Genomic DNA, 13,203 nt, shown 5'->3' with positions numbered 1-13,203 from the left:
ATCTAAGTTATCAATGACAGGACAATGCTCAACTCCACCCAATGAGGCACCATGCAAAGTAGACCAGCTTACCACCTGGTGCCAGGTTGACTGTGTCACCTCTTCCATCATGTAGGAAGTAGCGTTCCTTGCCTCAGTGCCTAAGTGCCTCTTCCAGAACCACCATTTATCAATATCTTGGTCTTCTTTTTATTTTTTAATCATTTTATTAAGGGCTCATACAACTCTTATTACAATCCATACAAACATCAATTGTGTAAAGCACATCTGTACATTCATTGCCCTCATCATTTTCAAACCATTTGCTCTCCCCTTAAGCCCTTGGCATCAGGTCCTCATTTTTCCCCTCCCTCCCCATTCCTCCCTCCCTCATGAACCCTTGATAATTTATAAATTATTATTTTGTCATATCTTGCCCTGTCCAACGTCTCCCTTTACCCACTTTTCTCTTGTCCGTCCCCCAGGGAGGAGATCACATGTAGATCCTTGTAATCGGTTCCCTCTTTCCAACCCACTCTCCCTCTACCCTCCCAGTATCACCACTCACACCGCTGGTCCTGAAGGTATCATCCACCCTGGATTCCCTATGTTTCCAGTTCCTATCTGTACCACTGTACATCCTCTGGTCTAGCTAGAATTGCAAGGTAGAATTTGGATCATGATAATGGGGGTGGGGTAGCATTTAGGAACTAGAGGAAAGTTGTATTTTTCATCGGTGTTACATCGCACCTTCGCTGGCTTGTCTCCTCCCCTAGACCCCTCTGCAAGGGGATCGCCAGTGGCCAACAAATGGGCTTTGAGTCTCCACTCTGCACTCCTCCCCTTATTCACTATGCAAGATTTTTTTGTTCTTTGATGCCTTGTACCTGATCCCTTCGACACCTCGTGATCGCACAGGCTTGTGTGCTTCTTCCATGTGGGCTTTGTTGCTTCTGAGCTAGACGGCCGCTTGCTTACCTTCAAGCCTTTAAGACCCCAGGTGCTATACCTTTTGATAGCCGGGCACCATCAGCTTTCTTTGCCATATTTGCTTATGCACCCTTTTGTCCTCGGCGATCATATCATGGAGGTGTGCACCCAATGATATGATTTTTTAAAATTTTCTGATGCCTGATAACTGATCCCTTCGGGACCTCATAATCACACAGGCTGGTGTGCTTCTTCCATGTGGGCTTTGTTGCTTCTGAGCTAAATGGCCGCTTGCTAATCTTCAAGCCTGTAAGACCGCAGATGCTATATCTTTTGATAGCCGGGCACCAACATGTTTATACCCACACTATCAAAATGTTATTCAGTATATGTGTGTATTTTTCTATTGTTTATGGGGATTACATTTGACATCTTGTCGTGGTTCTCCTCCCAACTGATTCCAACAAATGAGATCAGAAAAGTGTTTGGGGACTTGCTGAACAAGACATTAGAAACACACACAGAGAAGAGAAAGTCTGTGCCAGTTGTACACTCAGTAAATTGCCACTCTACGATGAATCTTTCTAGATGCACTGGGCCTGCATTTCTAAAAATGGTCCCTGCTCCGAGACAGACAGAACATTGAAAACATGAACGGTTCCTTAACTGATTCAGAGAGTAAAAAGATATTTGCTAAATCACCTGGGATATTTGCAATCAACGATCAAAAACAGTATATAAGTTAGTGATGTTTAAATTAAATCCTCCAAAAGCTAACAGACAATAAAATGTTGAACTGCAGTCATTACACCATGACTACAGACTAGAGGATATAATAATGCTTGCTAGGCCTTGTAACAAGTTGGAATTTCTAAGCAATTCACTAATCACTTTGCATTAAAATACTGCAACTTGAAAGTGCTACCTGCTCTTTTGGGTAAATATGGTAAGTTGAATACATGCTCTTGCTGCTCCTATAAACTTATCAAGATGACAATATGAATTAAAATGTCATAAATCCACAAGGATAAAAATGAATAGGAAAAACATGGGAAGCAGATGGACCTTGTGGTAGAAAAGGAAAACATAGGTCTGGCTACAGCTGGTGCTATAGTCCTGCTGGGACTCTGTATCTAAACACTACCCAGAATGAGGAGTTGCTGTTCACACAGAGCAATAAGGTCAGAACTAGTTCCACTCGTGGCGGGAGACAGGAGCCAGGCTAACGAACACCAGGGACTTGCATGGGGTCCCACCAGCTATGGAAAGCAAAACAAAACAAAGCCTGGGGTGAAACGACTTGAAAATATCTATTTTTAAGATATTCATATAAATCAAAGATAGATTAACAACCATAAAGAGAACTCTATCTTAAATAAAAACAGGCAAAGAGGAAATCAGAATAAGTAGATAAGAGAAAAAAAGATAAAATTCCTAAAAATAAATTACGCAGTTAACTTCATAGGTTCAATGAATGCTAGACAGAATGTGGTTGAAGACAGAACCAGGAAATTAAAAGAAAGTAGCAGGAGTTTCCCCAGAACATAACACAGACACAAAGATTGAGAACGGTTTTAAAAAGTTTAAAAACAGAAGGCAAGTAGACAGTTCCTAACATAAGTCAAGAAGAAGTCAAAGAAAAAAGAGGTAGGGGAAAGCAGAAAAATAATATGTGACATAGAATGGACAAAATTTTCCTAAAACGGAAAGAAGACATGAGTTTAAAAGTGCTAAATGAATAAAAGTAGAATAAGTGAAAATAAATCTCGAAGAATGAAATTCAAATAATAAACCCAGATACTCAAAGCAGGCAATCTATCAAAGAGGAACTGATTGTCAGGTCAACGAGGAGACGGTGAGTATCACAAGACTATGAAGAAATCATTTCAGAGCATGGAGGGGAGGAGAGACTCAACCACCATCCAAAATTAGCATAGAATTATGACTGGAGAATTATGTCAGCAAGCTGGCAGAGTAAGGCTCTCCACAGTCCCACTCCCCCACAGGACTGCCAAGCAAGTACAAATTGTCAGAGAGAACTCTGATAGAACTCTGGGAGGCTGGTAATGGTTTGACATCATCAGAGGATTCTGGAATCCAGAAGACAGCAACTTGACAAGGCCAGGGAAGTGCTCGGGCTCTTTGACTGGCCCGTGCCCTGCAGCTGACCTGAAGTGGTAACCCATGTTCTGCATGTGGGACTCTGGACCCTGGTTACAGAAGAGGCAAAGAGCCTTGGGTCAGCAATTATTGAGTTTCAATGTCCTAAGCTCTGAGGACATTGGCATATATGAAATGAAAGAAGGTACATGTCTTCATTTCCCCTATGTCACAACTCATAAAAGTGGAAAACCTGCACACATGGCTGAGACTCTAAACCTTAGATGATGAATGATAAGAAATCATTGCGGCCAGAAAGAAGAGTGAGGACCTTTTTCAATGGTGAAAGAAAAGCAAACAAACATTTATAAAATAAAGAATTCATTGTTTGGCAAAACTTCTCCTTAAAATGAAGGCAAAAAATAATAATAAAATTTTAAATTGAACTGAAGGCAAAAGTAAGACTTTTCTAGATAAGCAAGATCTGTGGGAGTTATTACCACTAGACCTTCCATACAAGCAATGCCAAAGTGAGTCCTGAGGGCTGAAATTAAAGTTATTAGACAATAATTCAAAGTTATATGAAGAAATGATATTATCTGGCAAAGATCATTTCAAGGGAAAACATAAAAAGCAAAATTATTGCATTTGGGGATTGCAACTCTACTTGTTATGTCCTACATGCCTGAAAAAAATGAATAAAATCATTTTAAATGTATGGTGCTAGGGTAATAATGTATAAGATGCTGTGTTGGGCAGGGTTCTCTAGAGAGACAAAACCAGATTGCTAGTAATTATATATAAATATATTTATAAAGATAGATATATAACACAAGAAATGAACCGTTAAATAATATACAGATAGATAATACAAGAAATTAACAGTTAAATTATAAAGCAGTGAGACACTAGCAGTCCTTTAAGTCTTGAGAGCCGCCAGTTGCCAGTCCCTTTCTGTAGAGAGAGCTGGGCTATATACACCCAGGCAGCAAACACCAAGGCAGGTCACCAACTGTCAGTCCCCAGCTCCAGAGATGAACATTCCAATCATGTGGGCTTAAAGGGACCTTAACTTATAGCGACACAGTCCACAGGCTAGGTATCCCACAGGTAGTGTACCCCTTTAAATTGAGCACAGAACAAGCAAGGCAGCCGCACGCAGGTCCGATGATTAAAGAACAAGAGACAAGCAAGGCAAGGTTCACTGAACCATTTATCCCTCCGCCCTTCAATTAATCCTACTTGTGTTTATCCGCCAGGCTGGCACAATAAACTATCGCAGATGTCATGTGAAGGAACAGCAACACCACAAAGGGTCAATCAAACAATAAGTTGGCATACAAAATAGAGAATTCTAAATTATCACTATAAATAATTATTGTTCATATATTCTTAAAAAGGAAAAGAATAAAAATAATTCACAGCAAAAAAATTAACCAAAATAAAGAGACTCAGGACTGAAGGAAATGGGGGGGGGCGAGTAGAAAATACACAGAAAACAAACAGCGAATTGGTAGAAGTAAGTCCACCTGTATTGAAACTGACCATGACAGAATGGATAAGAAAACATGATCCAACTATACTCTGTCAATAAAAGACCCACTTTAATTTCAAACCCAAAGAGCCTAAAAGTGAATGAGAGGAAGGAAAAAAAATCCATGCAAATATTAACCAAAAGAAATCTGAAGAGACTGTGTCTAGTATAAGAAAAAGTGGAATTTAAATGGAAAATGGATGCAGGAGACAAAGAAGGACATTATAGAACGGTGAATGGGTCACTTCATCAACACACCACTTTCAATAGTTGCTAGACTAAAATTGTGGTGGTGATTACCCAACTCCTCTTAATGTAATTGAACTATTAAATTGTATGATATGTGAAAATTAAAATAATAAAAAATAAACCTTGCCTGTCATCAAGTCGATTCCCACTCAGAGTGACCCTACAGGACAGAGGAGTATTGTCCCTGCAGGTCTCCAAGTCCCTACAGGAATAGAAAGACTCATCTTGCCTTGAGCAGTGGCTGGTGGTTGCAAACTGTTGATCTTGCTGTTAGGAGCCCAAGGTTCAATTAATCACATTAATATCTGTCAGTGGTTGATCTTCTGTATTCTGTATTTCTCACTTCTCTTCTCTTTGTAAACCTTTTAGAGCCATTTCCTGTAATCAAAATGACTTCCCTGTATACTGTTCAGAATAAACTTTATGTTAAAAGAGTAGTTGATGGAACAGCTAGCAAGAACATAAATAAGGAAGTGGATAACCTCATCAATGCTATGAACTAACTAGACATAATTGCCAGTATAAGAAGGTTTCAAAGAGTTCATGGAATAAGTCTACTATCTTTTAATGCTATTAGTCCATAAACTTTTTAAACCTCTCTTATATAGAACTTTGTACCCAACAGCAATAAAATATACATTCTTCTCAAGTGCACATGGATCATTTTCCAGGAGGAGCCATATGCTAGTTCACAAAATAAATACCAACAAATTTAAAAGCATACAACATATCTTCTCTGGCCACCATGGAAGAAAGCTATAAATTAAGAAACTAGAAAATACATTAATATTTGGAAATTACACAATGCAGTATTAAAAATGGACCTGAGGCTTAAATATAAGAGCTAAACCAGAAAACATAGAAAAGAACACAGGAGCAAATCTCTATGATCTTGGATTTGGCAGTGGACTCAAAGATATAACAGCAAAGGCACAAGCTCAGGACCAGAGTTTCAAGGGACATCAAAGTAAATTGGCATAATGTACTGCACAAAGATAGTGCTCTATGTCCTTCTTTGGTAAATAGCAAGTGGGATCCTAAAAGCTTGAGTGGCCATCTAAAGGTACCATTGTTAGTTTCTCCCTGTCCAGAGAAATGCACATGAAATAGAATATTATCCAGTCGTAAAGACAAATGAAACTCTGATACATGCTATGTATGACATGGGTAAACCTTGAAAAGCATTATGGTAAATGAAATTAGCAAGATACATAAGACAAATAGTATATTATTCCACACCTATGAAATATCTGGAATAGGCAAATTCATGGAAGCAGAAAGCAGATTAAATGTTACAGGAGGTGAATGTGAGTTGGGAGTGAGGCATCATTGGTTACTGGGAACAAAGTTTCTGTTGGGGAGAATAGAAATGTTCTGGAAATTGAGGGTGGTGATGGTTATACAACATTGTGAATGTATGCTATCCCCTTGAATTATACACTTAAAACAGTTAAAATAGGTACATTCCGTTTTCATTTTTAAAAAGAAAATAGAAAAGAACTACCAGCTTCCATGGTCTATGACACTGAAAGATGGCTTCATGTGGTTTATGTTGAAAGGCTGAGAGATGTTGTAAAGAACACAAACTTGGTTGGTGCAAGTTTGACCTGGTTTCAGATTGGGTCCACTTCCCAGGTGTACAACCTTGAGCAAACTATTAATCTCATGGAACTGGCCCCTCATCTGTGAAATAAAAATAATTTTTCTTCACATACACAAAAATAAACAATGCCACTCTTACTCTCAAATGCTTCAGGAAAAAATGTATGGATGAAAGAATGAGAGCGCAAATATAACAAAATGGTACCCATTAGTAGATCTCACAAATTTTATCAGTTATTTCAAGATAAAATATACATATAAGAAAATGAGGGGAGAACAGCCATATTGTTATTTCAACTAGTATTGAATCAAAGCCATCATTCTCATTTTTAAAAAGCACATTCAAAAGACAGTATCAAGGTCCCAATACAGCTACCCACATGGCTGACAGCTTTAACTGAAAAATAATTTGGAATAGATCTAATAAATTGCCCTATTTTAACCTTAAGATCGTATATTATAGATGCAAATGTTCCAAATTTTCCCTTTTTGTGTCTTTGCACAGTAGTAATCTCCCAGGTACCTTCACCATTGAAGTCATCAGGCCACATCGTGACTTTATTGCTAAGAAGTCCCATTGGTAATGAAATGAGACAACCAGCCGTCCATCAGCAGAGACCCCAAGACCCAGTAACAAGCATGATTTAGTCAACATGCTTCAGCAGAACTTTGCTGACGTGATGACATCGCACACCAAAGATAACGCCATTTAAGCATTGATTCAGTTGTTCATTGTCCACATGAATTTAAGTAGAATGATGGCGTGAACACATCATTAAGTCCTTAAAACCTGGAAGAAAACGTGAAATGTAATGTCATCCTACTGCAGAGGCTTTTCACAAATTTTGCTCGCGGGTTCCATACACCTTGTTTCTCTTCTGGCATAGTGCGATGGCCTGTTACCCAAGGACACCTGGCTACTCAGCTGAAGAGTTTCATTTAAATTTGTCGTCTTAAATAATCTCGCAAGAGCTTTGGCAATGCTCTGCTCCTGTAGGAAGCTCTCTTTTCCATTACTTGAGACATTCCTTTCATAGTTCCGTCCTCTCCAAGCCTCCTCATCCGTGGTAACTGTCTTTCACATTTCTTTGAGAAAAGAGAAACCATCAAAACACCCGCTCCCTAATTTTGCCACCCTCATGCCCGCATCTTCATCCACCCCACCCCTTCTTCCTTCTAGTTTCCGCGGAGAAGGTCTTTTCCCTCGGCTTGTGCCTTGATCCCATCCCATCTCATCCTCTCTGGAACTTCACTCCTTGGGTTACCCCCACAGACGGGATCATGTCCATCAAAATACGACATGCACTCGCGTTCTTGCCCCTGCTTTCCTTTCCAGCCCCCATCCCATTTCTTGGCTACCCTAACACCATTTTTTTAGGGTTACCTAAACTCCCTGCCTCCACTCCTTCATTGCTCACTCCCTCTTCTGCACACAGCAGTTTACCTCGCTCCTTGGCAGCCTTTCAAACTGCTCTTCAATGCCAAAAAAAAGATAAGTGTATATCTTATAAGTCCCCCAAATATTTCTCTATGGTTGTCTTTCTTAACCTCTAAGCAATAGTACACAGTACTGACAATCACACCTTCCTTGTGCTTTCAAAGACCCCATTCTCTCCTGTTTGCCTCTCTGTTCACTGCCTGGGCCTTTTCAGTCTTTTCTGCTGGGTCCTCATCCTATGCGCATTTGCCAAATTAGTTGTTACTAAGGGATTAGACACTAGCCCTCTTCTCTAGCCCATTCTCTCCTTAAGCGGTATGCTAACTTCGCGCCGAGGTGTCCCAAATGCACTTCTCTAGTTCTAGCCATGTCTCCTGAGTTTTTGACTCACACAACCAATAGCCAGGTCAGTGTCAGGCCATCTAAAAGATACACTGACTTAAATTTCTTTTCAAAGAACTGTCCATTTCTGGCCCCAAACTCTTAGAAGAAAATATAGGGGTGAACTGTCGAGATCTTGAGTTAGGCAATGGTTTCTTAGCAATAACTCCAAAAGCACAAGCCGTAAAATAAATTGGCCAGCATTAAAACGTAAACCTGTGTGCTTAAAATGATACTATCAAGAAAGTGAAATACAATCAACAAAATGGAAGAAAATATATGCAGATTGTGTAGAGATAAGTCTCCAATTAGAGACTTTCATTCAGAATACATCAAAGAATCCTACAATTCAATAATAAAAATACAAATAAGCCAATTTAAAAATGGGCAAAGGGTCTGTATACACAAAGGGTCTGTATACACATTTCTCCAATAAATATAAATCACTAGTAAGCTCATTTTTTTAAATATACATGGATGGAGTCATCACACAGAAAATCTGACCACTATACAGACCGTGTCGGCAGGAACCACGTGTTTCGGTGTGAGTGGCTCTCCACGGTTGCACTGTACAACTGACAAGGCAATCAATACCAGGATCAGTCACCACCCACAAGCACTTTAAGAGGTGCTTAAAAGCATTAGCCATTAGGCAAATGCAAACCCAAACCACAGTAAAATACCATGCTTCACACCCACTAGGAGAAATTGGAACCTTGAGATGCTGTTGGTGAGAATGAAAAATGGTATCATAGCTTTGGAAAATAGTCTAGCAGCTCCTCTAAAGGTCAAATATAGAGTTATCATATGATTCAGCAATTCTACTCCTAAGTATTTCCCCAACATAAGTAAAATATATATCCACATGAAAATTATATAGTTATCCACAGTAGCATTATTCATTAGAGCGAAAATGCAAACCACCATCAGTGCATGAATGGATAAACAAAATATTTAATATACATAACAATAGACTACTCTTCAGCCATAAGAAATTCAATACTAATACATGCTACAACATGGATGAACCTTGAAAATATTATGCTGAATGAAAGAAGCCAATCACAATGAGCCTATTTATGTGTAATGCTCAGAGTAGGTAATTTTATAAGGCAAAGAAAAATGGATGGTTTCCTAAGGATGGGGGGTGTTGGGATGAAACGGTGAGTGACTACACATGGGAACAGGGTTTCTTTCTTGAGGGACGAAACTTCTAGATTGATGGCTTGGTTCCACAACTCTGTGACGGTACTAAAATCCAGTGAAGCATATACTTTTAAAGAGTAAAACTATAAGTATGTGAATTACATCTCAATAAAGTTGTTATAAACAGAAAGGATGGATAGTAGGACCTATCATGCTTCTTTCCTGGGGCTTCATGAAGGCTAGCTCCCAATTCCCAACATGGACACCTACCTCAGCACACAGGTAGTTCTCCTCTAAGGCTCTGAAAGAGGAAAGGCGAGGCTCTCTACTCCCATAAAGAGTTACAGTCCTAGAAACCCACAAGGGCAGTTCTAACCTGTCCTATAGGGTTCTCGCCTGTTCTATAAGTCGGCATTAACTCAGTGGAGTGATTTCGACTTGGTGTTTGGAAGGCTCTGAAATCATGCAACCCAAACTCATTGAGAAAGGAGTAAACAGCCACTAAATCTTGGGCAAATGAAACAGGCAGGCCAGATAATAGGCCAAATGTTCTGAAAGGACCGAGAAAGCTAAACTCCATGAGCTCATTTGTAAGAGCAAGGAGAGACTCGGAAAATCTCCTCCAGTGAGTGAGTTCTGGTGACTTCATGGGGCATGAAATGAGCTGCCTGAAACCCCCAGGCATCCCTCGGGAGAAAGATGAGACAGTCTACACCCGTTAAGTGTCACAGTCTTATAACTACCCTCCAGGTCTTTAATATTTCCTCCCCTTACTATTATGGTCTTAGTTTTACCGCATTAATCTGGTTAGACCTGCGTATGTTCATTTGTGTAAATAAGATTGGTCGATGCATGAAATCCAAGATGGATAAACCCTTCAGGAATAGGAATGGGCGAATGATTCCCCGGGGGAATGGAAAGAGAGGGAAGGGAGAAAAGGGGAACTGGTAGCAATGGTGACTATACAGCTCCACTCAAGGGGAGAGACTAACAGAATTGTAGGTGAACAGATACATTGGATAGTGTAAGATAAGGCAAAAATAAATAATAATAATATATAACAATAAGGGTTTCTGGGGGGGTAGAGTGGGAGAGGGATGGGATAAAGGGGAGCTGATATCAAAGAGTTCAAGGAGAAAGAAAATGTTCTGAAACTGATGGTGGCAGCAATTGTATAATTATGGTTGATCTATGAATTATGGATTATGAATTATGGATTGTTATAATACCTGTAAGAGCTCCCAATAAAATGATTTAAGAGAGAGAGAGAGTCATGATCTTGGAAACCCACAAGGGCAGTTCTACTCTGTCCTATAGGGTCACTGCAAGTTGGAGAAGACTTGGTGACAGTGAACTTGAAGGTTCTTTGGGGGGAAGGTCAGGAGGTACCCCTTGTGGTGTCTCGCCTCTGTGGAGAGCTTGCCTTTGTGCTACTAAGCTGAATCAATAGATGTACCAAGATCTGTTATCCTATCAGTTATAACACCAACACGCCCCGATAGTTCAGCAGTTCGAACGTGGCAGCTGCCCCATAGAAGAAAGAAGAGGTCATCTGTTTCCTAAAGGATATGGCCTTGGATGCCCTGTGGGTGGGTGGGTCTGAGTTGGAAACGACTTGAAGGCAACAAGTTTGGGTCTTGTTGTTTTGGTTCTTCTTTTAAATATATCATCCATGGACCCATAAGAACTAGAAAATGAAACATTAAATAATACAGCACCCTAGTAACTGAAGAATATTGCATAAATTGTTTATAATCTTCAACATAATTACACCATCAATGTCAGAAAGTCAAAGCTCAACCAATTTCCTTTTTAAAACACTCACAAGACCCAATAATCAAAGCCTTATTCAGGGAGAGATAAATACAGTTACCAAATAAAGCAAAATATATGGTGCTTATAATAAACATTTTTGGTGGCTTTGAGTTTCATTTTTTGAATTTTAGGTGGAAAATATTTGTTATGGGGGAGGAACAAGTTGGGCAGAAACGTTGATAAGAAACTGAAGAAGAAAGTTAAATTCCTGAAATCACTTCAAAATCATTTCTCCATTTCATGATTAGAACCAGTATAGTGAGGATACAGTTTGCTGCTATTATCCCTGAGATAAAAATAATTCTCCTGCCCACTCACTGCATCCCATGTGCTGCACTACCCCCTCTTACACTTATTACCCTAGTTCATTGTCACCTGCAATTAAAATGGCTGTGAACACCCTCAGAGTTCCCTCTGAAGTCCCTATTCTACCTCGTGGCTCTGAAATGCTTCCCAAGTCTCCCTATTTTGAAAGTTATAGTGCTGTTGTGGGGGCTGTTGAGCCCATGTTGAGTCACAGTGACCTACATGACAGCGGAACTTCCCCTATGCTTTTCTGGGCTGTAACCTTTATTGAAGCAATCGCCAACCTCTCTGCTAGCAGCTTATCCATTCATGCCACCAGGGCTCCTTGAAAGTCATAATCGACCTGGGACTTCCTCGAAGCCGCATGCTACAAATGGAGACTCAGGATTTTTCAGTCTTATACAGTGGTTTTCTAGACCATTAATTCATCCAAACAAACATGTATTGAGTGCTTACGGTCTCTCAGACTGTTCCAGACACTCAAGCCACAGAAATAAAAGATAAAAGATACAGTGACCACCAAAGACACTGAAGACCATAGACTGGAGAAGACCACAGAGAAGCTAAATAAAGCAGAGCATGGGGGGGGGGGGGATTTAGGGCTTAGCGTGTCCATGAATATTTGCTGGATGTGGCGACATAAGCTAAACTTGAAAGGTCTTCCTTTGTCATCGGAAAGGTTGGAGGTTCAAGTATACCCCAAGGTCCCCCAAAAGAAAGGCCTGGAATCTACTTCCCCCAAATTAGCCATTAAAAGTCCCATGGGGTATAATTCTATTCCGAGACATATCCATTCAATAGTACTTGGTTCTAGAAGCTAGAAAAGAATCAGGGAAAGGCATTCTAGTTATGAGCACCACACACAAAGGTATAGAGATGGAGGAGCATGGCCCATCAGGAACAACAAGTAGTTGATAATAGTCCAAAGGTTCAGTGCAGGGGAGAGAGAGGTGGGGAGAGGGCCACAAAAGTCAGCAGGTGTCTGTGACCACGGTCATGTTAATCAGAGTTCATCCTGAAGAGCACAGACAATCTAGATAGGGAGTGGCCAGCCAGTCCTCCAGTCCATGCACACAGCTATCTGACTGAGTCTCCCCTGCAGATCCAAACACGTCAGCCCAGCAAAGTCCTCCATATATTGTCGCTGTAAATATGCCTTCATACTTCGAGCCTCTGCCCAAGGTCCCAACGAATGAACCGTGGGTTCCTGTTCTTGCCTCCACTCTCCTCCCTCCAAAACCACCTCTATTTTCACCTCAAAACCAAAAAAAAACAAAACCCCCAAACTCATGGCCATCGACTTGATGCTGTAATTCCCAGCAACTCTCACAGACAGGCTCGAGCGGCCCCTGGGAGGTTCCCATGACGGTTTTCTCCCCCAGAGCAGCCGGTGGTTTTGAACTGCTGAGTCTGTGGGTTGGAGCCCAACGTGAAACCACTACACCACTCGACTGACCCGAATGTGCCTACCTGTGGTGCGGCTCCTGTGTAGGAGAGCATTCACATAGCTCTTAACAGCTGCAGAGGGCAGACGAGGCTCAAATAATTAGGGCCACCGTGTCCCAGTCAAATCAAAGTAATCCAAGACAGTGCTCGTGTAGGACTTCTCAAATATTAACATGCTTGGTAAATTAGGGCCCCTGGTAAAATGCAGGCTCTAGTCAGCCATTCTGGGTGGGGCCCAGCTTTTTTGTGTGCAATTATTTTACTGGGGGCTCGTAGA

The 13,203-nt window shown here is 40.6% G+C and overlaps 1 protein-coding gene and 1 non-coding gene across 2 annotated transcripts in view; both read right to left on the bottom strand.

The window, feature by feature from the left end:
- Positions 1-13,203, bottom strand: part of FAM81A (family with sequence similarity 81 member A) — a 65,407-nt gene that overhangs the window by 22,679 nt on the left and 29,525 nt on the right. The gene's annotated exons all lie outside the window — the stretch shown is intronic.
- Positions 8,686-8,820, bottom strand: LOC142427179 (small Cajal body-specific RNA 14). Its single transcript, XR_012779991.1, has one exon.

This window comes from Tenrec ecaudatus, chromosome 14 (assembly GCF_050624435.1).
Source record: "Tenrec ecaudatus isolate mTenEca1 chromosome 14, mTenEca1.hap1, whole genome shotgun sequence".
Taxonomy (NCBI): Eukaryota; Metazoa; Chordata; class Mammalia; order Afrosoricida; family Tenrecidae; genus Tenrec; species Tenrec ecaudatus.
The sequence above is the reverse complement of the archived record's forward strand: the minus strand, read 5'-3'. Positions and strand labels throughout refer to the sequence as shown.